Genomic DNA, 27475 nt, shown 5'->3' with positions numbered 1-27475 from the left:
CTTAATCTTGTTCATCTCAATGGTCTAAATGGACATTTCTTCCATTGCTTTGACCAACCTATTTGCCTTATCACCTATAGACTCTATTGCTGATGTAGTTGGTGTAGATGTTGGTAGTGTTGTGGCCATTGGATTTGTGGGGGCCAAGGATGTTGCCAAAGTAGAAGGTACAACAATGGTAACGGTTGGGATGACAGTTGCAGGAGCATCATCAAGACTAGCTTGTTTGAGCTGAATCAAGTTATCCAATTCTTTCTCCATATCCTTTAACTGATCATTTAGCTGCAGTACTAGGTCCATCATCTCTTCATGATTGGTTTAGATCTCTAGGATCTCCTTTGTCTGTGGGTGTTGTAAATGTGGCAGCTTGAGTTGTTTCTTGAGGGCTGCTATATCCTAATTCTTCTTTTTGATCAGCTTTTTAGTAGCCTTAATGTCACTTGGATCATGGGCCAGTTCAATGACCAAGTCCTCTAATGAATTTATCCTGTTGTCTTTGGTCTGTGAGGAGGCCTTCTCCAATTTGTACTAGGCTATCACATTATCTAGTGAATCCTGCAACCTGTGTGCAACCATGGCTTTTCCTGTTAGGGTGGAGTAAATCATTTCTCCAGCCTGCTTGTGGAACTCTATTTGGTCAATGGGATGAACATCCCTGGCCAACACCTCAAAATTAGTTTTCTTATAGTCAGCCGATGTCTTTGGTTGCTGAACAGTGGGTTGCAAAAATGATACCTCCATATTTCATGCTTTAATGTCAAATGTTGACATTAACATGCTCTAGTTGGTTGGTGTATGTTTGAAGTATTGGGCGTATGTCTCTACCTTCAACTTATCATTCCTCATCTTTATTTCTTTGTATTTGTCTTTAATGTCCTTTTCTTTGTCAGCTAGCCTAAAAAAGGAAGAAACCTCAACACTTTGTTGTTTTTCAATCAATTGAGTGTTGGAGGTTGATGGTTGTTGTGTTTCACCTGATGCAGTTATATCTTTGCTTCTCTGCCCCATTGTTTCAATGTTAGTTATTTCCACTGATTCGATGTTCTCCTCCTGTTCAGACACATGATTCAACTTGGGCCTTTTTCTGAGCTCAAACAACTCATCTATAGTATCCATGGCAGAATTGAATGCCTCTTCCCTATTCCTCTTTGGATTCTTCTCTTCATTGGCTGGGGTTTGTAATACAGGATGAATATTCATTTGTTCTCCTAGTTCTGGAACCTGCAGGAAAGAGATCTGGTCAAAATTCTTTTCAAGATCAATGAGTTTTCTCTCCACATGCACAACTGTGTTATCCATGTCAATCAATGTGTTTTCCAACCACTCAAATTGGTTGGCAAACTGTTCAAAGTCGGGTCTTGGGTTGTGGATGTAAGGTCCCAATTTGACCCTGAGTCTTAGCTTGTTTTTGACCCCATGAGGGTCATACTACCACATGAAGTTGTTGTTGAACTTCATCTGTTGTAGTATCTTGTCAACCTCTATCCCAGCCTCTCTGTTATTGCAAATGAATGGGCCTAATTGGTTTTTCATCTTAAACTAGGCCTTCTTCCTAGCAGATAGGAAGTGGACCTCATCAGAGTTGATGATTTGTTTGAAGTACTAAAGTGAAAATATCCTCATAGGGAGGTATTTATGCAACTTGTAAGGGGATTGTTGGCAACCATAAACCTTGATTTCAGTGTGGTTTTGGTACAAGTACCAGTCTCCCACCTTGTTGTTCTTAGACAACTTTAGCACCCTCTTTATTTCTTTGTTGATTCTAGATTGAATACTACTAGTCAACATGTTCATGATTGGGTATACAAATGAATCTATGAAATCTTTGTATGTAAATGATGTGGAATACTTCTGGACCAAGGGTGTCTAGTAGACCACTGATCTCTCTTTTCCCTTGGTATCCAACTTCTGGATGCTTACAAGGAACTTATCTGCTTGGTAATACAAAAACATATGAAACAATACTAAAGAGTATTTGAAAACTCTTTCAGTGGGCAGTCTGGTGAATTGTTCATGCGTTCTGTTTGCAATGAACTGAGCATAATTGTACATGACAGACTGAGGCTTGCTTGGAGTAAAAATAGACAGAAAGGCCAGGATGACCTCATCCACATGCTCCCCTGAGGTGCATCCTAGGATGCATGATGATTATATGTCTTCCAGTCTCTGAAAAAATGGTGGCAGCATAGGGTGGAGTATCTATAGGAGTATGGCGGTCTTCAATGATGAAAGTATGGAAGATTTACCTTATCTTAACCAGGTCTAGAGTGGTATACAGGTCCAACAGGTCTCCAATGGATAGATGGGTCTGATTAGGGCTAGAATGTATTTGCAGCATTTGGTTGATAGACTCTGGTGTAATGGTGAATAATAATTGTTGGTCTAGGGTAACAATAGCCCTTTGGCTAGGGAAATAACATGCATGACAAAAATGTATGATATCAGGGAATGGGTGAACTTCTAGGAACAAGTATTTGGGTAAATTGGATTCCCAAAGGTGGATGTCATCTGCATGGTTCATAAACATGTCCTTACTCTAGCAGTGAAGTTTCAGAAGGTAGGCTGGTGTGGCAGTGCCTTTTATTTGGAAATCCCTGTCTGCTAATGCCAAATGGTCAATGTCCAGGTGAGGGGTTAATACAGGTCTGACGTCTAGAGATGTCTGGGAAGCCATTTTTAAGGGGAAAGGTGTGAATTAGGCTTGTACAAGCTGTAGAAATGAAGCTTTGATAACTCTCGTATAGTGAGAGGGTAATTTGCGGTTTGTAAAAGAGGGGTTTGGGTATTCAAGTGGAAATACTCTTCAATTTAGGGAAAATTAATTAAATTCAGTTAATTAATATTTTAAATTAGCTGTATGTTTTCAAATTGAGAGGGTCGTTCTGGTTTTTTTTTCAAAATAACTAGAAATTGGTTGTACAGGCTGCAAACTGGTTTCAATGGTGACTGTAGAGGGTATGGTGGCTTCAACTATGCATTGGATACTTGAATGGGGCGTCTGCAGCTTGTTTGGGTGGTAATTGGTGGTTAGTTTCAGTTGTAGAGGCTCAGGGTGGCGCAAGAAGGCTTAGGCAGCATTCACAATGCAAACAAGCGAAAAGAGTCGAAATGGGCTTCTTTGGCCTTTTAACCGGCAACGGTTAGAATTTGGCACGGAATTTATAAATGAACAGTGGATGGTTTTTGCTTTTGGTGGGGAGGTGGTTTCAAGGGTCATCACACCGCTTTTGGCAGGCGGGCGATATTTCCTTGAGAGCACGCGATTTCACCTGGATCTGCCACGTAGCAAAATAGGGCCCGAGAAAAATTGTGAATCTCGCATGCTCATGGGATGGTAAAGGTCGGAGAGGGAATGAGCACGATATGGACGGGCACCGTTAGATCTGGGGGTGAAATATCTAATGACTATCGCACGGTCAAGATCCATGGAGGGAATAGGGGTGATGATTTGCGGGGCATGGGGGATTTAATTACAACTAATTGAATTTAATTAAGGAATAAGGTGGGGATTAAAAATATAATGAGCGTGTTTAAGGAGTGGGACCAGGGTTTAATGTAGCAAGGTCTATTTAACTGCACCTGGGTTGGTGGGTTAAAAGGTTTATGTCGGGGAAATATAATTTGAGGAGTTAATTAAATAATGTGGGGGGGGGGGGAATAAAAACTTAGGATAAGGGGTTTTTTATGGGTTTTTGGGGTAAAATATGGAAATTAATAAGGGGGAAGGTGATTTTTTCAATGGGGAATAGGTTTCACACTAGGGAAAAGGGGTTTTGGGTAGGGGGAAGACCTTTGGAGGGTAATTTACTAGGGAAATGTGTGAAACCAAGGGGTATGGATCAAAATGAAGGGAAGAGGGTATTTTCATAAGAAATGATGGGATAATGGGGAAATTAGTAAGTATGTAGTGGGGGGTGAAATGAAATGAGGGGAAGTTAATCAAGTAAGATTGTGAACATTTTCACTCTCATAAATGCTCCTGGACACTGAAACATAAGATTAAGCATGATAAATGTGCTTATGATTTAACAACCTTGTACATCTGCAACCTTTCTTCTACCTACCTTTTACTTATCCTAACATTTTTTCTTCACTTTATTGGGTGCATTTAAGCTAGCAGACCCTTTCTTCCCTTTTCTTTTGACAAGCAAACTATCTAATTCTAACCTTATAACTTCCAATGGCTCAGATTAAGCTATTGAGCAGATTTTATTTCTCTACGTAACTACTGATCTGCCAAGGTTAAAAAGGTTGGCTAGATCTTTATTCTTTATCTATAAACATGAAATTTAAAGCATGAATTAGTCAAGATTAAGCTATTTGACTATCATGGGTTGTGGCATTATTGACAAGCTGCACACAACTGTTATTTTGCACAGTGAAGTAAAAAGTAGTGGCACTTGAATTTGCACACTTTCATGATTTGTTTTTTGTTTGGGGTTCATATTTTTTCCTTTTTTTGATTTTTTCTTATTCTTTTTGTCCTTTGATATTTCTTTTAGGACATACCCTCTTTTCATTTTTTTATTTTTTATATGGAAAACATTTTGCGGAAATTAAAAGTATGTACAATATTACAAGACTAACCATATCCAATTCAAAATTATGAATCTTATTATTATAGGACCCTAACACCTAGACCTCAATGATATCTTGTCAACATAAAGGAGCTTTGTCAATGAATACCAAGTATAGGTCTATTTGAAAATTCTATATTGATTTTTAGTAAGGGTTGATCTCTATATGTCCTGAAGAATTAAAATTCATTTGTACAAAATGTGTCATGAAAAATTGTGGACTACTTCTTAAAAGTATGTATATCTATAGCATGTAAGGCACCTTGGTATTGGAAGAACCAATGACATCAGCATTAAACTTGAATTTGGAAACTGGAGAGAGAGTGTTTGTTTCAGTAAGATATGATATAGGTTGAAATCAATAGCCTATGTATGACATCTCGTTTAAGTTCGGTGTTGTTCTAAAGTTAAAAGTCTCTAATGCCATGTACTCTATACTACAATAATATAACTTGCATTGAATCATTATGATTATGACTGTGTTGACTGAGATGTGGTATATAACTTTATAAATATGGTAATTTTTATTTAATCTATAACTAATTTACCAAGGAAATTCCTCTCTAAGTCAGATGGAGCTAAGAAAGGAGACTGGGATGAACTTAGGAATTCCTGAGCCAAGAAGACAAATTTCCATGATAATCTTTTGAAGAATTTATTGAAGCTTTCAGAAGCTTGGCTTTTAAATCTAATGAAGATACTTTTGAGGTAACTTGTTGAGACATATTAAATACTGAATAAACTTGGCTTAAGTGTTTTATGTTCCATTTTAAAACGGGGCATTCAAAATGAAAAAGAGGTTGTGTACCTCATCAGTATTGGAGACTATATTTCTCTTGATGAATGAAGGCAAATTGTTACTACTATCATAATGATTTTGAAGAAGCCAAAGTACTTGAAAGGTTGATTCATTTCCAAAATTTAATATTATCCTTAGTTCTCTTCCCCTCTCTGCCTAATGAGCTCATAAAAATCTGAAGAGGAAGGAGAATGAGCATCACGACCAGTGAAATCATCATGTGCCTCGCCAACTACCTCATCCTCAACCATGGGCTGCTTGCCCTCTCGTACTGCCTGTGCCGATGAAGAAAGCGAGGCCCCTTCCACCTGGTGTGGAGATAACACTCGCTGCTCTGATGATGAAGATGAGACCCCTTCCACTGGCTGTAGAGAAAGTACTCGTCGGGCTGCTGCAAATAAGGTCCTGTGACCTCTCTGATATGTGACCCGAGGAGAAGAAGCCATGTGTCTCGGAATGCTGGTCTCGGGCTGATGTGATGGCCCTCCCTCCTCATGAACTGCCTCCGGCCCTGAATGTGGCTGTGTGAAAACATCTCGGGAGATGAAATCCGCCCAAGGGATGCCCTGCTGGCTCAGCTGATGGGAAACTACTAGCTGAATAAGACCATGATGGCATAGGCTCCGAAGCTGCTGTACTGGGGTCTGTCTCCGAAAGGTAGTGGCCATCCTCTGAATGTCGTGAAATAAGTATGCCGAGATTGTTAGGACTCCACTATGTATCATTTTTGCTATATATTTTGACAGCACTCTACTCTTAAACCATGAACTTCATTGTCTTTTTCATCCACTTTATCCCAAGGTATATAGAAACCTCTTCTTTATTATATGTTTAATCTGTCTTACATTTAATTCCGCAATACTCTTATATTTTATCATTAATTGAAGTGCATTGTTGCTAACACAAGTCAAAGATCGCAGATAAATTATATGCCTTGTTGGGAACGAGCGGCCGTTGCTGAGACAGCTGACTCCGTTGCTGAAACAGCTGACTCCGTTGCTGAAACAGCTGACTCAGTTGCTGAAACAGCCGTCAAGCACGCAAATCCCGTTATGCGTAATTTGCGATTCTGGAAGAACTTTTTGTGGAATAGTAGCAGCAGCACGAAGATACGGTTACCTGGATTATCCTGAAGATAGCACTTTTGTTGTCTCGGTTGTAACAACATCTCTTTTTGAAAGAACAGAATAGTCCTGTTTTGGAAAAGAAAACAGAATCGAGATGATGAAGATTCGCTCTCATGTAAATTGTAAAAGATGTCTCCTCTTTAAAAAGAGGAGACATCATCATTAGAGGGGGGTTGAATTGTAAGTTACAGGAGAGTATTGTGTGAGAACTGGAGCTAGTCTCCTTCTGTAATGTATCAGTTACTTTGACAGATGAATAAAATCTTCTTTTGAGCGTTTCAATTTAATTCTTTCTCCTGGGGAATCTTGTGAGAAGGAAAGGGCCCGCCTTCCTCACAAGATTCACCCTTTTGGTTCCTGTAGTTTGTTTATTTCTTTATGTGTTTGCACTTCCCTTAATTCTGTTGTTGAAACACTAGTTACACAGTTTTGCAATACTCTGTTTCTTAGCGCTACACGTATCGAATGCACGAATGAATGATGTTGAGAGCATGTGCTGAAGATTCCTGCATAAAGGAATAGGGTCTTGCTCCCATTGATTGCTTTCCTTTGCCTGCAGTGTGATTAGAAACAAGAGGACAAGTGCTGAAGGTTCCTGTTCCTAGGAATAGGGTCTTGATCTCTTGAAGTTACTTTTCTTACAGTGTGATTAAGTGCCAGGCAGCAGGTGCTGAAGTTCCTCACCAAGGAATAGGGTCCTGTTCCTGATATGGTTGAATGATTTCTTTCTTTGTAGATTGATTTTCCTTTGCTGTAACAGAGAAATCGTTTCTGCTATAATTTAATTGACTTCAGCTTTGATTAAGTAGAGTGTGAATTAGTAGATTGATGAATTTAACAGGTGTGTATCTTTCTTTTACTACAACATCGATTCCGCTTTTGAAATTGAGCATATCCAGTGCGTTATTATCTTTGAAATAAAAAGACCTCCTCGGGTTGACAATTTATGTGGAGCTCGAATTGTGAAAACAATTAGCGCGACCAACAGAGATGTTCATCATCCTCACTCTGGTGAAGTGCATCATCATGCGGATATGACAAGAAAATACTCGAGAGAATCTCCCCTCGCATGTGAAGTAGTGCATAATGAGTCTCATGGTGTCTATATACTCTGCTCGGAGGAACTTGATAGGAAAGTTCCTTGACAAGTGATGCACATAGGCAGGCCTAACATATGGCTCATAGTATACCAGGTCCAGCCACTTGCGCCTTGGCCATACCTCACCCACATTGGGTATCCCGGTAGCATCTGTGATAGCCTCTGGAGAAAATACAAAATTCACCCCTGCAAGGGTGACCTGCCTGTCATGGAGATGGAGGACAAACAACCGGGCCAAGTCCCTGTGATGCTGGATGTGTGACAGCCTCTCACAAAACTGAAAACAAGCCATATGCTGAAAGCAAGATAGTGCCAACGGGCAAGCCTGCAACTCTGTCAATGATATAGGCTCCTCCCTCTTGTGGTGACCACCCTTGCCTCCCCTACGAGGCCTCTGCTGTGTATGAATCTCAGAAGATGATGATCGGTCATCACCTTGCTCATTAGTCTCAGTGGTTGACATGGTGTTATTGAGCAAGGTGGAAAAAACAAGTCAAATTGACCGCTGCCCTGCCTGCAAAATGCTGTGAAGTATGTTGTTTTCAAGGGGAAACATCATGAGGGATATGTTAGGGGAGGGAATTTACATGTAGGAAAGGGAAAAATATATACATAAACAGGGAATTCTGAAGGAAAACATCACATAATGCTAAACATGTCATTCCATCTTTCAACATTTGCAAATTAATACCTTATTTAGGGAAACTGTGATTTTTTTAGCACCAAGGGAAAGGACAATAAAAATCATCATGATGGAGGGGAGGATGTCATAAGCATAGGGGGATAGGGCAGCATCATCCATGTACAAGAAACAGGCAGCTCATTTTCAATTTGTTTTCACTGTCATTGAGGAGCACACTCTGTTTTTCATAATTTCAAAATGACCATTTGATGCTTTGGGAAACAGGGATTTAGGGTTTCTGATTGTAAGAGGAAGGGAAGGGGTTGTTGTGATCATTTTACAGTGGAAGGGAGAGGGGATTGTATCTTGGGAATGAGGGAAAATAGAGGATATTAGGGACTAGGTTTAGAGGGACAACGGAACCCTCAACAAAGTCTGCTGCCAATCAATTTTTGTAACAGCAATTCATTTAAAACAGAGGCAGCCTTATTTTTTCATTTGCCATGAGTAATTAAGGTTTCACTGTGTGATTTGATCATAGGGAGGGATATTCAATTGCCTAGGGAGTTTAACTGAAGGGACAAGCAATTGAATTAGGGTTTACATAGGGAATTAGGTAGGGGAAAAAACAGAGTTTTGAGGAGGGGAAAAAGATACCATGTTACTGCAAACCCTAACCACTGCAAGTCTGATTTCTTTGATGACTATGCAAATGAAATTTTGTCATGACCTTATTTGAGCTTTGAAGTCTTTGACATATACACAAGATGACATTTTCCTTTATTTTTCTAAGGCTATGCAAAATGGCAAATTTCACTGTTTTTACAATTTTTTGAGTGCATGCCTTGTCATCACTTTTCTATTTGTTTTTTACCATGTTTTCTTTTCATTCACTGCTGTACATTTACATAGGCATTTTGCTGTGTTACTAGTGCTTAGGGTTTGATCATTATACATGGGGAAAAGGTAGGGTTTATAGGGTTTGAAAGGACTAGGGTTTGCAAATGATTTAGGGGTAGGATTTGTATAAGATTGGGGGTAGGGTTTGAGTATTGTTTGCAAATGAGATTAATGATAATGACATTTTAACACCTGTGATTAATCATGGGAAAATGAATGGAAGGGAATAAGGAATAAAACACCTTGAATAACAAACAAAACTACCAAAGCATATGATTGCAAAAACCTCAAGCCAATTTAACCTATTCTTACATTGACTTCTTGCATGAATTTTATGACCATAATCCACCTTTGAAATCATGACACATTTCAAAACGATGTGATGGAGGCATACCTTCAAACCCACAAGCAAAATTTGGTGAAATTCGGGAGTTTGGGTGAGTTTCTGGGCAGACAGAAGTTCTGGTCGCGCGCACCTTCAGACTGGTCGCGCCCCTGTAACTGGTTGCGCCAGTGTATTTTTAACACTGTGCGTTGGGCTGTAACTGGTCGCGCGCACCCAGATGGTCGCGCACAGTCTCAGACTGGTCGCGCGCACCTTCAAGCCTTGTGCTTTGCAGAAACTTGCTCGACTTTCCTCCTCTTGCTTCTAACACCAACTTTTGTCTTTCAAATGCACAATGAGAGTGAATTTAGAGGGAAATTAGCTTTTATAGGGTCACTTTAAAAAAAAAAAAATTAACTTTAGAACCCACTTTCCAATGTTTTGAACTTGCTTTGCTTTTTAACACTGTTTAGAGTCTTTTTGTCCTGAAATGAGCTCTTTTAATGCGTTTGACTCCGTTCTTTTTGCAGGTTGACCGCCTGAGGGACTGTAGTGAAGGAACCAGGGTTATTGCCGGCACTTTTACAAATTTTTGAGAATTTCTTTATTTTTTCAAATTCCACATGGCCTTGGACTTAAAAACAGGGTTTTTAAATCCAAGGCATGATATGAGCTGCAGCTGAAGAAAATGATAATGAAACATATGTACAAGACTCCTTCCGGCTTGCTGGGCACCTACTGACCATGACTCATGACCTTGAAATGATTTTGACTCGAAACCCTAGACCTAAGACCATGGGACCTCAAGACAAAAACAAGAACAAGCATGACTCAATTACATTGTTATATGACCTGATCCAGCAAAGCCAAGAAGGGGACCAAGACCAGCTCCTCCATTCAGTGTTATGGCATGCCTAATGGGATGCAAAACTGACACTGATGAGACACCTATATAATGCATATGCAAAGAGTTATTGATCACTGATGGAGGGCTCAGACCGACACTAACATTGGCTCCAATGGGGATGGCAGCTCCTTGGAGGTGCCAAGAACCTCAGACCTCTAGGGAGAGCAGACCAGTGCTTTATTCATTGGGCGATGGAGTCAACTAGTACAAAAATAACCATACTCAAAAGACTTTATCTGACTTTGACCATAAACTGAAAACTTTCAAAGGACTATGACTCAAACAAACTGACTTTTTGCAGAAAATAAACAAACTGAAATCCCACACCAACCAATCTTCATGCTTGGAATTATAGCCTTCACTTCGGGCCCCAAACCAAGAATGAAAGATCAGTTCACGCTTGCTGTAGTAAAGTAAAATGATATGTACAATGAAGATGATTTAGAGCAGCATTGTTCAAACATGATATCTCTTGAGAAGCCGGCCATTCACCGACCCACCGGGACATTCATCGCCATTCAACTCCTTAAGAAGGAAAGCATTAGGACCACGATATGCAGCAATCTTATAAGGACCTTTCCACAGATTATCAAACTTACCGTGCTTACCTTTGTCCTCATTTCGAGCATCCCATCTCAAAACAACATCCTCTAGCTGAAAATTTTCTGATTTTGCCTTCTTATCATAGATCTTCTTGATGCGTTCTTGCAGTTTCAAAGAGTTTTGGAGGACTTCTTCCCTTGTCTGCTGTAGGTGGACCATTTGACTGATTCTCCGTTGCATTGGATCCATATCTTCTCCCGTTTCTTGGATTAACTTTGCGACCGGTACACTAAGTGATGTAGGAAAAACCGCATCAACTCCGTAAACAATCTCAAATGGCGACATTCCTATTGATTTCTTTTGGCTCACCCGATCAGCCCACAGTGCATTGACCAACTTCTTGTGCCAACTTTTCTTGTTGATCTCCAGCATCTTCTTGATAATGTTCACTAGTGACTTATTTGATGATTCAGCCAGCCCATTACCTTGCGGATGATAAGCGGTGGAGTGACCCAAACTGATATTGTACTTATAACAAAAATCCACCATCTTTTTTGACTTGAAAGCAGCTGCATTATCTGTGATCAATTTGAATGGACAACCAAAACGGGACAAGATATTAGTTTCAAGAAAGGAGATAATTACCGAGTCTGTGGCCTGCCGAGTAGGAATTGCTTCTATCCACTTAGTGAAGTAGTCGGTAGCGGTCAAAATCCATCTATGCTGCCCGGATGAAGCTGGGTGTATTTCACCAATGAAAACAAGGCCCCACTGCTGAAAAGGTGCACTAATTTCCACCGGCTTGAGTGGCAATGGCTGCAATCTTTGTTTCCCTTGAAATATTTGGCACTCATGGCAGCTCTTCACCGCTTTGTATACATCAGAAAAAAGGGATGGCCAATAGAAACCAGCTCTCAAAATCTTGTTGGCTGTAGTTTTCCAAAATAAATGACCTCCACAATCACCTTTATGGAAGTCTTCTACCGTTGCTTTCGCTTCTTCTTCAACCAAACAATTCAGCAGGATGCCTCCGGGATCTTTCCAATACAATGCTGACTTCATGATGCAAAACTTAGCGGCCTTCAATTTCAAAGTCCTTGCTTTGTTCTTTGACATTCCAGGAGGCGCGGACACATTCTGAAGTACATACACTATATCAGTATACCAAGGAGAATTAATGAAAATGTCTGATACCTGAACCGCTGAATTTTCTCCTTCACCATCGGACAAGGCTGCAATCAAGTTGATGTCAAGCGCATGTAGGTTTGTTTCAGCCATTAGTTTAGCAAGTCCTTGTCCTTTGACCAGCTTGGTTGGCTTGATTTCAACATCATACTCCAAGAGAGCAGCAATCCACTTGCCTCTCCTACCTTCCGGCTCTGTTTGTACCAAGACATCCTTTACCGCTGCACTAGGAACATAAGCTAAGACATGAGAATGAAGAATATAAACCCGAAAATCTTTCAATGCCTTAATCAGGGCCAGCGCTTGTTTCTCAATGATGTTATATTTTAATGCCCCATCTCTAATGATCCGGCTGAAAAATGCAATTGGCCTTTCAACGCCCTCTCTTTTTTGCATCAAAACTGCTGCTAGTGTATGCTCGGAAGCGAAAGAAAACAATATGAAATCCTGAGTATAATCAGGGTTGATTAAGGTCGGGGCTGAAGATAAGATTACCTTGATTAAATTGAAGGATTTGACTGCCTCCTCAGTCCATTTGATCTCGCTATCCTTCCGAAGCATGTTGGTCATTTCTCTTAAGTGCTCTGCAAGATTAGGAATGAAGCGACGCAGAAAATTCAATTTACCGTTAAAAGATTGTATCTCCTTCTTGTTTCGGGGCTGTTCTAACTGCTGAATTGCCTCCACTCTTGCGGGATCAATACGTATACCATCTTTGGAAATGATATGTCCCAACAATTTACCTTCACTCATGGCGAAGAGACTCTTTTTTGGATTTAAAGAGATGCCATATTTTCTGCATTTTTGAAAAACTTTCGTCAAATGAAAAAGATGCTCCTCATCGGATTTAGAAAATACCGTTAAGTCATCAAGATAAACAACTAAAAATATGTCCTTTTCATTTGCAAAAGCCATGTCCATAGCTCGCTGAAATGTTGCACCTGCATTCTTTAAACCAAAAGGCATTTTAGCATAATGAAATGTTCCCCAAGGTGTAGTGAAGGCTGTCTTATCACGGTCATCCTCATGGACTAGGATCTGATTGTAGCCGGAGTATCCATCCAACAATGACATCTTGGAGGCACCTACTACTCGCTGCAATATGTGATCCATCTTTGGCAGCGGATAGTTATCTTTGAGAGATACCTTGTTCAAATTTCTAAAATCTATGCATAACCGAATCTCACCGGTTTTCTTCCTTACTGGCACTAGATTAGAAATCCAATCTGAAAAGCGAACGGGAACTATAATTCCGGATTGATAAAGTCTATTTACCTCTTTTTCAATCAAGGGCAGCAACTTGGGATTGATCCTCCGCAACTTCTGCCGAAAAGGTTTCTGATTTTGTTTGATTGGAATAGTGTGTTGGATTATGCTTGTATCATAAGTCTTTAGATCTGAATAATCCCAAGCGAATACATTAGTAAATGATGACAGCAATCTAATGTATTGATTCTTTACCTTGGGTGGCAGGGCCTTCGATAATTTCACCATATTTGGATGTTCCGCTGTCCCAAGGTTGACATCTTCCACACCTTCTTCGGTTGGCATCAAAGTTGGCTTGCGAGCCACATCGTCTTGATCAAAAAGCTCTTCTAAAGGAATCAGCCCCTTTGGAATATGATTGTCTTTCAGCTGCAAAACATCCATTTGATTTATTCCTTCAGGCTCCATGTCAATTGAGATTTCTTCAAACTTACCTTCTCCATGCAAGAAGTCTTTGATTTCCTCATCATCCTGAAAGACTTGCCAATTCCTTTGGTTGTCCGGGATTGTGGGGTGGTGTTTTACATAGATTTCAAACTTGTTACTCGAATTCATTGGTATCTTTAAATTGCTTGCTGCCTTAGCCAAAGCATCGGCAACTCCATTTTGTATCCGTGGTATGCATGTCAAAGTGTGCTCTGAAAACCGCTTCAAAATATCCAAAACAGCATTGCGATAAGCCCACATACGAGGATGTTTAGCTTGAAATTCCCCCTTTACTTGTTTGATCACTAACTCGGAGTCGCCATAAATTGCTATCTTCTTTGCTTTTAATTTCCGGAGGATTTTCAAACCAGCTATAAGGGCCTCATATTCAGCTTCATTATTTGAACAATCAAAAGCCAATTTATAAGAGCAAACTTGTACCTTACTTGGAACTTGTTTAGAGACTGAAAATGGGTTGCGGATCCATACGCCAATGCCTGCTCCATCGCTGCCCACTGCCCCGTCGAAATCCATGGTCCAAAGACCATCTTCATCATCATCCAAGGGCTGTACTTGTGATGTTGTTTCAGTCATGACTTGCTGTCCATTTATCTCAGCAATTGGCTTTATGACAGCAGCCTTTTCTTTGCTTTCCGTTCTCAATACTTCTCTAACATCTTCAGCAATGCCTGGGATATCTTCTATCTGAACTAATTGACTATTTACTTCATTAAAACTATCAGCAAATAAAACATAGGACTCTAGATCTGTCTGTACATAGTTTACAGGATGATTTACCGGTTTTTCCTTACTTGTAATCATATACTTCATCTTTTGCTCTCGATAGACTTTCCTCATTTGTCCAAACACCGGAATAGTGGCATATGAAAAGTCCAGCTGTAAAGTGCCTTTGAGTTTTGATCCCCATGACCTTGAAAGGAGCATACCAAACCTTGGAGGAATGTCCGCTACTACCACATCCATCAAGAGATTCTTTGCGGGAATTTGATCCAAGCTAACAACCAAATCTTTAATCAAACCAATGCATCTAACTCGGCTGGAATCAAATGAATATAGATCATGGTAGTTACGAGTTATATCAAGTCCCAACTTCTCCATTATTGCCTTGGGCATTAAATTGTGTGATGCTCCCGAATCGAACATAGCATTATGAAGCACATAATCATGAATTCTCAAGCTGATATAGAATGGCGGGACATCGCTTTCCGGTGACTCACCATTGAGAGCTGGCCCAAAGATCAATTCCGGCTGATCATCCTCCACATTAACCGCATCTAACATTGGATCAGTATTGAACATCTTAGAAATTTGTGCTCTGTAAGTAGTGTTCTTCATGACTTCTGTAAGTGGAATGGACAATTTCAATTTTGAGACTTCATTCTCAATGCTGAATGCTTGACTTCTCTCACTTTCTTTGGCCGGATTATCTCTTTTTTCTGCTCTATCTTTGGGTACATTTGATGGCTGATCCATCTTGTTTGCTGGAGCTGTTGGGGCTGATGAAGAATCCATGACTTCTTTACCCTTTCTTTGTGGAACAGCAGCACCATTCTTTGCCACATTTTCTGCCTTCTTTTGAAGTGGATGTATAGGTACTGTTCGGTTTCTCAGCTGTCTCTCTTTGCCTTGTTGAGCTGATAAAGCATGTAGATAACCTCTTTGATATTCCTCAGACTCATCTTGAAGTGCCACATCATTAGATAGAATGTAATGCTCATCTTGAGGTGCATAAGCATTACTTACCAGCTCGTCTTCTTCCGTGATGTAAGTGGGCATGTCATCGGGAGTGAAAAAATGATTTTCTTCACCGGGACCTTCACCCTCATCTTCAGATTCTTGAGTAACATAGTTTTGCTGAAATGGGGGTTGGATCGGTTGCTGTACTGCCGCCTCTTGTCCTCGTGGCTCCCGCTGTTTTATCCTACATTGGGGCTGCTGTTGTTGACCTCTGAAATTCGGGTTTCGAACTTGTGGTTCCGGTTTGCCAAGACTGAGATTTTGGAGTGCCTTTGACATCTCTTCCATTTTCCGAATAACTTGAGAAGTGGATGCTACCTCCTCTTTGATTGTGACCTTCTTTTCCGCTTTCATTCTTGCCCTTTTGTCATTCAAATTAGCCTCCACACTGACTGCAATTTTCTGCATTTCCTCCAAGGTAGGAGGATCTCGGTCCCGCAGTGAGTAGGCCATCTCCGGATCGAAACCATCTGGGAACTTAAGCAATGCGGACTTTCTTGATGGTCTCAAATCATCGGGTATAGCATTGTATACTGAATTAAATCTGATTATATAATCTTGAACCGACTCACCCGGATTTCGTTTGAGGTTGTTGTACTCGGCATTGATTTGCAGCGGGTCTTTCCTTATTTCCCATCGGTCCAAGAATTGATTCTCGAGTGCTTCCAAGGTGGTGATGCTGTTAGCTGCCAACCCTCTGAACCATTTCCTTACCTCTCCGGCAAATGTTTGCACGAACAACCGCATGGTAACATCTTCTGCGTCTAACTCATATAGATCAAAGAAAGTGGACATTTTATCGACATGCTGCTGTGCTGTAACACTTTGTGGAGTGCCATCAAACATAGGAATTTTACTTTGGTAATCAGCAGGCATATCATGAAGATTAGCAGGCAATACAAGGGGAGCAAATCGGGCAGCCATGGCTCTAGGCGGGGGAGGTGGAGGAGTAGAAGAAGTATGAGGAGGAGGAGGTGGAAGTATAATAACAGGGGTTGTGATCAGGGGAAGGGATGTTTGCGGAGATAAAGGTGATGATGGAGTTTGAGGTGTAGATGGAGGTGAACCAACAGGGGTATCAGGAAGTGTAACTATAGGTGAAATAGGTGAAATAGAGATGAAAGGAGGGAAAGAAGCTTGATGAGCCGTGAGGGAAGTTTGAAGATTTTCAGCTTGATCAATAGTAGACCCAATATGATCAGATATGTTTTCAATAAAATAAACAAGAGTTGAAGCGTGTATACTACTTTGAAGATTCCGCAAAATATAAGATTCAACCACTTTGTTGTGCCTTTCGAGGTCAATCACAGCTGCAAAGTCAGGATCAAGAACCAAAGTATCGAGTGCACTTTCAGATTTAGATTTAAACAATGACAATTCAAAATCCTCGTCGAAATCAAGATCTTCAAAATATTTAATTACAGCAGGCGATGAGTTAGATCTAACAATCAATTTTGAATCAGAAGCCAGCTTGTAAATACAAATAAACGAGGAAAGGAAAAAAAAAAAAACACTCAGCCAAATGGAAAATCTTAGCTTATCATCTGAAGCTTAGAGTCCATAATGATACTGGGATAAAGATGTCACTGAAGCGCTATGTTCACAAATCCCACGGAGATAGACTGAAGCAGCGTTTATCTACTAACGCTGATGTAAAACAAGAGCGTTTTCGAAGGCTTCTGGCGTAACTTCAGGCTCCGTCTAAGACTTATGAAACAACACACTCAATGAGCAAAGATTTAGATGTTCCTCCCCAGTATGGTCGCCAATATGTTAGCGCTTGGAATTCACCTAGGCTGAGATAGACAAACTCTCAAGGCTACATCAAACCATTTCACCTCGTAGCTAGCCCTACGAGGTATGAGAAGGCTCTCTCGGGTCAGATTTGATAGATCTTATAATATAATTAGGCTGACCAATTAGGATCAAAGATATTAGGCTAGTAAATTGATAAAGGGGGGTTGATTTAAAGATTTTTGGGTTTTTTGTGGCAATTGGAGGGAGTGCAATTCAGGGTGCGGGGATTGAGCACAGTTTTTGCAGGGGGATCTTTGGGGCAAGGTAGGAACTTGTGCTGATGCCTTTGGCTTGGATGAGTGATCAGGGAAGAAAGAGAGGAGGTTAAAGAGGGCAAACAAGGACTTTGAATCCTCTTTAAACAGTGGAAAACATAGATATTGAACAGAATTAAAAGCTGAGCATGGCATGCATGAATTCAAACTTTATCACTTCATCTTGTTCAATTAGCAGCAAAGAAAGAGAGATGTAACACATAAACAAACTTACAGTAACAATTAGAAGACACACCATCAACACAATGATCCACAAGAATCCACAATGAAGTCTGCAAAACCCTGGCCTTCCTTTCCTTAAATTGCAGAAGTAGATGTACAATACACAATAATGCTTTCTCCCACAAGAGTCCAACCATCAAAATGAGAAAGAGAAGGCATAATATAGAAGGTCAAACCTCTTCCCCCACCTCTAGGGGACGAGCTCAGCTTCCTAGGAGCTGTTACAACTAATTCTAAATCAGTCACTAGATAATAGGCCAGCACAACAACTTGCCTCTAAAAGTTAGGAAGCCTATCCATGCATTAAATATTAACTATTTACATCAAAGAAGCTTCTAGAAGAGTAAAGAAAGATAAAGCCCATCAAAGTGCCATGAAAATATTACATTCATCCATCATCTACAAGTAAAAATGGTCAACCATAGTCAAAACAGTGTTTTTTGACCGAAAATGGCAATTCTGGCAAATCTGGAAGTTCTGGTCGCGCCCCTGGAAGTTCTGGTCGCGCCCCTTTACAGCTGTTTTTGAGTGGGTTCCACTGGTCCAAATCAGGTTCAAGATGGCTCATTGGAAAGCTTGGCCTGTCTACTTTCCATCCCAAGTGGAATTTCTTAATTTGGTGTTGATTTGACCCCTCAAAAACCATTTCTCCCAAGGTCACTTTCTGCAACTCAAAAAGTGGGCAGAAAGTCATTTTTTAGGTGTATTTTGAGCTTTTGGAGGCTCAAAAATCAAAATCAGGCTTCTCCCAAGTATTGGTAATTTTTCTTTTTGAATGCCCTTTCCAAAAATGCCAAGTTTGCAAAATTCCGAGCAGCCCTTCAAACTGGTCTCACCCGGGGTGAGACCAGTTCTTGGGAAAAACCTGTAATTTTACCAAAAATTTTCAAAATGCTCAAAAATCTTCAAAATTTTCACATTTTGGTGCTGGATCAAGGCTGATCAGTACCATGATGAGTGAGGGAGGCTTCAGCCAAGATACGGAGCGGATTTGTCCTTTTCCTCCTCTTCCGGGCCTCCGATAGCTTTCTTTGGAGAATTTTCATTCTCGCCTTGCAAACATGTAATATTGCCCAGTAGTGTGTCTTCATGTTCCGGAGCAGCTCTTTGTCACGGTTTGCCTTGTCTAACAATCCCTCCAAGTGCCAATTTGCTCGAATTAGCAATAACTCTCTATGACTCGGTCGAATCGAATCCTCCATAACTCATCCAACTCCTTCTCGGTCTCCAGCTGTTTGTTTCGCTGCTCTAAATAAGTGATAGTCCACTGAGCCATCTCAAGCTTCCGCTGCAACACAAGGTTCTCTTCCTCTCTCTGCCTAATGAGCTCATAGAAATCTGAAGAGGAAGGAGAATGAGCATCACGACCAGTGAAATCATCATGTGCCTCGCCAACTGCCTCATCCTCAACCATGGGATGCTTGCCCTCTCGTACTGCCTGTGCCGATGAAGAAAGCGAGGCCCCTTCCACCTGGTGTGGAGATAACATTCGCTGCTCTGATGATGAAGACGAGACCCCTTCCACTGGCTGTAGAGAAAGTACTCGTCGGGCTGCTGCAAATAAGGTCCTGTGACCTCTCTGATATGTGACCCGAGGAGCAGAAGCCATGTGTCTCGGAATGCTGGTCTCGGGCTGATGTGATGGCCCTCCCTCCTCATGAACTGCCTCCGGCCCTGAATGTGGCTGTGTGAAAACATCTCGGGAGATGAAATCCGCCCAAGGGATGCCCTGCTGGCTCAGCTGATGGGAAACTACTAGCTGAATAAGACCATGATGGCATAGGCTCCGAAGCTGCTGTACTGGGGTCTGTCTCCGAAAGGTAGTGGCCATCCTCTGAATGTCGTGAAATAAGTATGCCGAGATGTTCATCATCCTCACTCTGGTGAAGTGCATCATCATGCGGATATGACAAGAAAATACTCGAGAGAATCTCCCCTCGCATGTGAAGTAGTGCATAATGAGTCTCATGGTGTCTATATACTCTGCTCGGAGGAACTTGATAGGAAAGTTCCTTGACAAGTGATGCACATAGGCAGGCCTAACATATGGCTCATAGTATACCAGGTCCAGCCACTTGCGCCTTGGCCATACCTCACCCACATTGGGTATCCCAGTAGCATCTGTGATAGCCTCTGGAGAAAATACAAAATTCACCCCTGCAAGGGTGACCTGCCTGTCATGGAGATGGAGGACAAACAACCAGGCCAAGTCCCTGTGATGCTGGATGTGTGACAGCCTCTCACAAAACTGAAAACAAGCCATATGCTGAAAGCAAGATAGTGCCAACGGGCAAGCCTGCAACTCTGTCAATGATATAGGCTCCTCCCTCTTGTGGTGACCACCCTTGCCTCCCCTACGAGGCCTCTGCTGTGTATGAATCTCAGAAGATGATGATCGGTCATCACCTTGCTCATTAGTCTCAGTGGTTGACATGGTGTTATTGAGCAAGGTGGAAAAAACAAGTCAAATTGACCGCTGCCCTGCCTGCAAAATGCTGTGAAGTATGCTGTTTTCAAGGGGAAACATCATGAGGGATATGTTAGGGGAGGGAATTTACATGTAGGAAAGGGAAAAATATATACATAAACAGGGAATTCTGAAGGAAAACATCACATAATGCTAAACATGTCATTCCATCTTTCAACATTTGCAAATTAATACCTTATTTAGGGAAACTGTGATTTTTTTAGCACCAAGGGAAAGGACAATAAAAATCATCATGATGGAGGGGAGGATGTCATAAGCATAGGGGGATAGGGCAGCATCATCCATGTACAAGAAACAGGCAGCTCATTTTCAATTTGTTTTCACTGTCATTGAGGAGCACACTCTGTTTTTCATAATTTCAAAATGACCATTTGATGCTTTGGGAAACAGGGATTTAGGGTTTCTGATTGTAAGAGGAAGGGAAGGGGTTGTTGTGATCATTTTACAGTGGAAGGGAGAGGGGATTGTATCTTGGGAATGAGGGAAAATAGAGGATATTAGGGACTAGGTTTAGAGGGACAACGGAACCCTCAACAAAGTCTGCTGCCAATCAATTTTTGTAACAGCAATTCATTTAAAACAGAGGCAGCCTTATTTTTTCATTTGCCATGAGTAATTAAGGTTTCACTGTGTGATTTGATCATAGGGAGAGATATTCAATTGCCTAGGGAGTTTAACTGAAGGGACAAGCAATTGAATTAGGGTTTACATAGGTAATTAGGTAGGGGAAAAAACAGAGTTTTGAGGAGGGGAAAAAGATACCATGTTACTGCAAACCCTAACCACTGCAAGTCTGATTTCTTTGATGACTATGCAAATGAAATTTTGTCATGACCTTATTTGAGCTTTGAAGTCTTTGACATATACACAAGATGACATTTTCCTTTATTTTTCTAAGGCTATGCAAAATGGCAAATTTCACTGTTTTTACAATTTTTTGAGTGCATGCCTTGTCATCACTTTTCTATTTGTTTTTTACCATGTTTTCTTTTCATTCACTGTTGTACATTTACATAGGCATTTTGCTGTGTTACTAGTGCTTAGGGTTTGATCATTATACATGGGGAAAAGGTAGGGTTTATAGGGTTTGAAAGGACTAGGGTTTGCAAATGATTTAGGGGTAGGATTTGTATAAGATTGGGGGTAGGGTTTGAGTATTGTTTGCAAATGAGATTAATGATAATGACATTTTAACACCTGTGATTAATCATGGGAAAATGAATGGAAGGGAATAAGGAATAAAACACCTTGAATAACAAACAAAACTACCAAAGCATATGCTTGCAAAAACCTCAAGCCAATTTAACCTATTCTTACATTGACTTCTTGCATGAATTTTATGACCATAATCCACCTTTGAAATCATGACACATTTCAAAACGATGTGATGGAGGCATACCTTCAAACCCACGAGAAAAATTTGGTGAAATTCGGGAGTTTGGGTGAGTTTCTGGGCAGACAGAAGTTCTGGTCGCGCGCACCTTCAGACTGGTCGCGCCCCTGTAACTGGTCGCGCCAGTGTATTTTTAACACTGTGCGTTGGGCTGTAACTGGTCGCGCGCACCCAGATGGTCGCGCACAGTCTCAGACTGGTCGCGCGCACCTTCAAGCCTTGTGCTTTGCAGAAACTTGCTCGACTTTCCTCCTCTTGCTTCTAACACCAACTTTTGTCTTTCAAATGCACAATGAGAGTGAATTTAGAGGGAAATTAGCTTTTATAGGGTCACTTTAAAAAAAAAAAAATTTAACTTTAGAACCCACTTTCCAATGTTTTGAACTTGCTTTGCTTTTTAACACTGTTTAGAGTCTTTTTGTCCTGAAATGAGCTCTTTTAATGCGTTTGACTCCGTTCTTTTTGCAGGTTGACCGCCTGAGGGACTGTAGTGAAGGAACCATGGTTATTGCCGGCACTTTTACAAATTTTTGAGAATTTCTTTATTTTTTCAAATTCCACATGGCCTTGGACTTAAAAACAGGGTTTTTAAATCCAAGGCATGATATGAGCTGCAGCTGAAGAAAATGATAATGAAACATATGTACAAGACTCCTTCCGGCTTGCTGGGCACCTACTGACCATGACTCATGACCTTGAAATGATTTTGACTCGAAACCCTAGACCTAAGACCATGGGACCTTAAGACAAAAACAAGAACAAGCATGACTCAATTACATTGTTATATGACCTGATCCAGCAAAGCCAAGAAGGGGACCAAGACCAGCTCCTCCATTCAGTGTTATGGCATGCCTAATGGGATGCAAAACTGACACTGATGAGACACCTATATAATGCATATGCAAAGAGTTATTGATCACTGATGGAGGGCTCAGACCGACACTAACAGATTGTAGACCAATTCCTAGGACATCTTAAGAGAGGAGTGCTTTTGAATATTATCAGTGGTGCTTTCTTCTGCACTCCAATTGTCACATGGTTTGAAAAAGATAATAAACAGGGGCTTGGTTCAATGGTCCTTCATCAAGGTAAACTCAAGTGAATACATGGATCTAAATGCTCAGGGGGTAAATCGGGTGGATCTTCGAGAGAAATGTCTAGTTATAGTGGACGACACACAACAATAGGAAACTTTAATATTGGCGTTGTAGTAAAGTGAAGAGGAGGAAAGAGAGGAGGGAATTCAATGCATAGGGTTGGAAACAAGACATAATCCTAAGCAAAAACCTTCCAATCGAAGTATGGAATACTGAAGAGGTGGATGACAGAAACAATGGAGCGCTAATTAAGGTCCCAATATTTATACATCATGAATAAATTTGTTACTAGTTAGCATATGTAAAGATGCACTCATACAGGTATTGTAGGCTATCGAATAACACAAGTAAATTTGTAATTACCACAGGTATTGTTATTACTTAGCAACAAAATATACAACCACGAATAAGAGTGAAACTGACAGCTTCATTACACTATTTCAAAGGGAGAAAAAAATGAAGTGATAAACAAAGGGGAAACATACTGTATATTACTCTGATTGGAATCACTAAAGCGTTTCATTCATCCTTGAAAATGAGTCCAATTCACTAGTCTATTTACATTCAGCAAGGTATCGCTCAAGTCCCTCATGAATAGGAAAACATAACTAAAAGTGGAATCACATAATTTGGACCCCTCAAGTTCAGAATCCTAGAACATCTATTAAGTGTTTCTTCCCATTATTTATAAGGAGAGGGGGAGATTTGAATTAACAATTACAAAATATCTCAGCCAGAGCTCCAACTATCTGATTGACTAACTGTCTTGGTGTGTGATAGCTCTAGTGCCCAAATGATTAAAATCAGGATTTGATGCCTTTCTTTAAAATGTAAGAAATACAGAATAAACAAAAATAAGGGAAGATAAATGATGGTGAGGAAAATATCTCCCGACCTCCCTGTAATCACCTCTAATAAAGCCACGTCTCTGCCATGATGATTCGGCCAATTCACCTATCATTTTCCTCTTTAACTGCTTGAATTCTCCACTCTTTGGAGTGAGGAACGATCAACTATGGTGACCTTGGTGGTGTCATGGAATCACAACTTCCGACTCGTCCATCCCCTTAACTTCCTATATCATGCTACCAAAGCCCAATATGCCTTGTAGTGTCGCCACAGTGTAATATCGGAGAATTCCCATGTCGTAAACTTCTTCTTTTTTTGTTGTAGCAAGAGCCAAACCTTCTATTTCATTAAATCAGAATATGGTTACATTATGTACACAAAATTTTCCGATAACAAGAACTATGGACAAACAGTCCCTTACAAAAAGCCAAAACCTTACACCCAACCTCAGGTTAAACCCAACCCACGGGAGCCATCTTATGAGTTTATGACAGTTATCCCCTACCTCAAAAACCACGCCAAAGGGAGATTAAATCTTTCCGACCCCACAAAATAATCCATTTCTTCCCAACCGTTGATCCGGGCGCCTGGATCCAACGGCCAGGAACCATATCGCTCCACCCCAATTAACCGAACGATAGTCAGCGATGAAGGGTGGTAATCATAACAACCCTCTGCCACGTGTTGATTCCTCAATGGAATCGCATCCAAAAAAGTGAAACCACTTACCATGCTAGCTGCGCGCGATCACTAGAAAACCACCATGGCGCGGTTTTCCACCCGAACATGGCCCGGATAACAACTCCACTAATAACACGGCCCGAAACAAATCTCCCACTTCTCCTGATCTTACCATGGACCCTGAGACTACTCTGATGCAGAAAAGCACCATCTTGAATCCAACCTAAAATCATGGGAACCCAAAAAAGGTACTTTATGGGAAAAGCGGCCAAACTACGAGGTAGAGGAAACTCTAGCAAGGAAAACTCCATTCGTGCTCGACACCCTCCCACGATTTCGATCCACTTCATTGTCCTCTGCAGCTTGTTCATCGCAGAGTGCCTTTAAACGGTTCTGGGACATTTCCTGCCACTTCTTCTCCATCTTGCAATCCGCATTGTTCACACCTTGGTTGGCCAGAATGTCTGCCGGCTTATTAGAATTTCGGTGCACATGATTGAAACTGACAGTACGAAGTCCCTGCAGGTGAGCTTGAATTCTTTGATATACCTGAATTAGTCTCCAATGATTTGAGACTTTCTCCGGTTTGGTGCCACGGCTAATTCTTTTTACAGAGTTGATGGTTATTTCAGAGTTTGCTTCTATAATGACATTTGAGTTGCGATGAAGAATCAGAATCTCTAGACGTTGCTCTAGAGCCATCAATTCTGCCATATTATTGGTGGTTTTACCTAAATGGCTGTGGAAGATTAAGGCGATTCTACCTTCTTCATTTCTTAAAACTCCGCCAAAACCAGCTAATCCCGGATTGCCTTTAGAGGCCCCATCAATATTGAATTTCAGATAATTTTTCGGAGGGGGATGCCAGAAATCTTTCTCTATATACTTGGCAATGTTCTTTTTTTTTATCCCTTGGGGAATAATCTCTTGCAATCCCAGGAGCCTGAGAGACCTCAGTTCCATCTTTGATGGAGTATTCTTTGGGATATTGTGAACTGTGGCGCTGACTATCTCCCTGATCTATTTCAAAATTAACTCATAAAGCCTCTGAGTGTTGGATTTTTCATTCTTGAAAATTCGTTTATTCCTTTCTTTCCACACATTCCAGATAATGAATCCTGGCGTGAGGGCCCATGCCAAATTAAGTGATTCATTCTCTGAAAATATCCCTCTCCATTTATTTAGGGTATTAGTAATGCTTCCTCTGTCCCTATCTGTTTGTTGGAAGATGTTGGAAAAAGAATCCCATAGCCAGGTGATCTAAGAGCAGCAGTTGAGAATGTGCTCCATAGTCTCCTCTTGCTCCTCACAAAGCTGGCATCTGGAAGGACCCAAAACACCCCTTTTTATTATATTGTCCCAAGTCAAGATTTACTTATGATGAACCAGCCACATGAAAATCTTGATCTTCATCCACCCTTGGTATTTCCAGAGTTGCTACCAGGTTTTTCCTGGAACACTAGACTCTAGCCGAAGGATGATGTTCTTTGCCTCCTTTAAATTAAAGGTACCTTTATTGTTGTTGCCCAATCTTAATTGATCCTGCCCCTCTATAACCAAGATCATCCTTTGTTTTAGTAAGCTTCTCAGTGCCTCTGCTTCTATTGTTATGGGGTTGTCATCTCTGCAGTCAATGTTTCTCCAGCTTCTCCACTTTCCCTGTATATGAGAGATATCCCAGAAATCCTTTACTTTGTTTAACCCTTGGGCATCGATTACCTGTTTGAGACTTAAAAAGTCCTCTTTTAACAACACTGGTTCTTGTTGCCATTTGTCCTCCCAAAAGAGTGCTAGATCACCTTCTTTGATTTCCCAGAAACTGTGTTGTTGCACTATGCTTCTATTATCCCAGGCCCTGTTCCAGATGTGAGAGCCCTTTATGTTTCCTGACATTCGTATGAGATCCTTTGTGTGCCAAGAGCTGGCATATTTCTCTTTCCAGATCCTTGCCCAATGGGCATTTGGCTCTTGCACCCAGCGCCACCAAAGCTTGGCTCCTAGTGCTTTACTAAGAATCTCCTGGTCATCTAAACCAAGACCCCCATGGCTCTTGGGTTTGCATATTTTATCCCAGGAAACCAGGGCCCATTTCTTCCTGGTTTCCTCCTTCCCCCACAGGAAATCTCTTTGAATATTCCTGAACTTCTCTAAGACTCCTTTGGGAGCTGGAAGGACTGATAACATGAAAACCAGGATGGATTGCAGAACAACCTTTGTCAAAACTAGCCTACTGGCTAGGTTTAAGGCTCTGAAGGTCCATTTTTTAACTTTATCCTGCATCTTATTTAGGACCAGTTCCCAGATACTTTTGAGCATTGGTTTGGCCGTGACAGGAACTCCCAAATATTTTGAGGGGTGGGAGTCCCTTTGGAAGCCACAGATTCTTGAGATATTTCTTTGAATAGCAATGTTAGTGTTTAAGAAGAAAATTTTTGATTTTGAAAGATTAACTTCCATACCTGTTTCCATTGCAAAAACCATAAGGATTTGATTGTAGGCTGAAGCTTCTTTGACTGTGGGGATTCCTTGCAGCATGGTGTCATCTACAAATTGTTGGTGCGTCAGAGTCTGACCATTCTCAGTAACTTGAAGGCCCTTAATTTTGCCCATGGCTTTGGCCTGCTTGATAGACCTCCCAAGTCCTTCCATCATAAGGATGAAGAGAAAGGGAGAGAGCGGGTCTCCCTGTCGAAGGCCTCTGGAAGGAATGAAGATCTCTGAGGGAGAGCCATTGACCAAAATTGAAAAGCTGGAAGTAGTCACCAGAGCCATCACCCATCTGACCCAATTGTGATCGAACCCAAAGGCTGTGAGTACCTTCTTGATGTAAACCCAATTGAATTTGTCATAAGCTTTGGCGATATCCAGTTGCATGATCATCCCCGCCTGCTTTTTGCTTGTGAGAGAGTGAACCACCTCATGGGCTTGAATGATGTTATTCAAAATTTGTCTGCCCTCCACATAACCTGATTACTCCTCCAACACCAATGAAGGAAGGAGAGGTTTGAGTCTGTTAGCCACTACCTTGGATATTATCTTGTATACTACATTGCATAAAGCTATGGGTCTGTACTTATCTGTTGTTTGAGCTAAGTCCTGTTTGGGAATCAGGGATATGAAGGAGGTATTTAGAGCTTTT

Source organism: Pinus tabuliformis, chromosome 4_1 (assembly GCF_031772625.1).
Source record: "Pinus tabuliformis cultivar Carrire ecotype Pingquan chromosome 4_1, CPIR1, whole genome shotgun sequence".
NCBI lineage: Eukaryota > Viridiplantae > Streptophyta > Pinopsida > Pinales > Pinaceae > Pinus > Pinus tabuliformis.
This window is presented reverse-complemented; position numbering follows the sequence as displayed.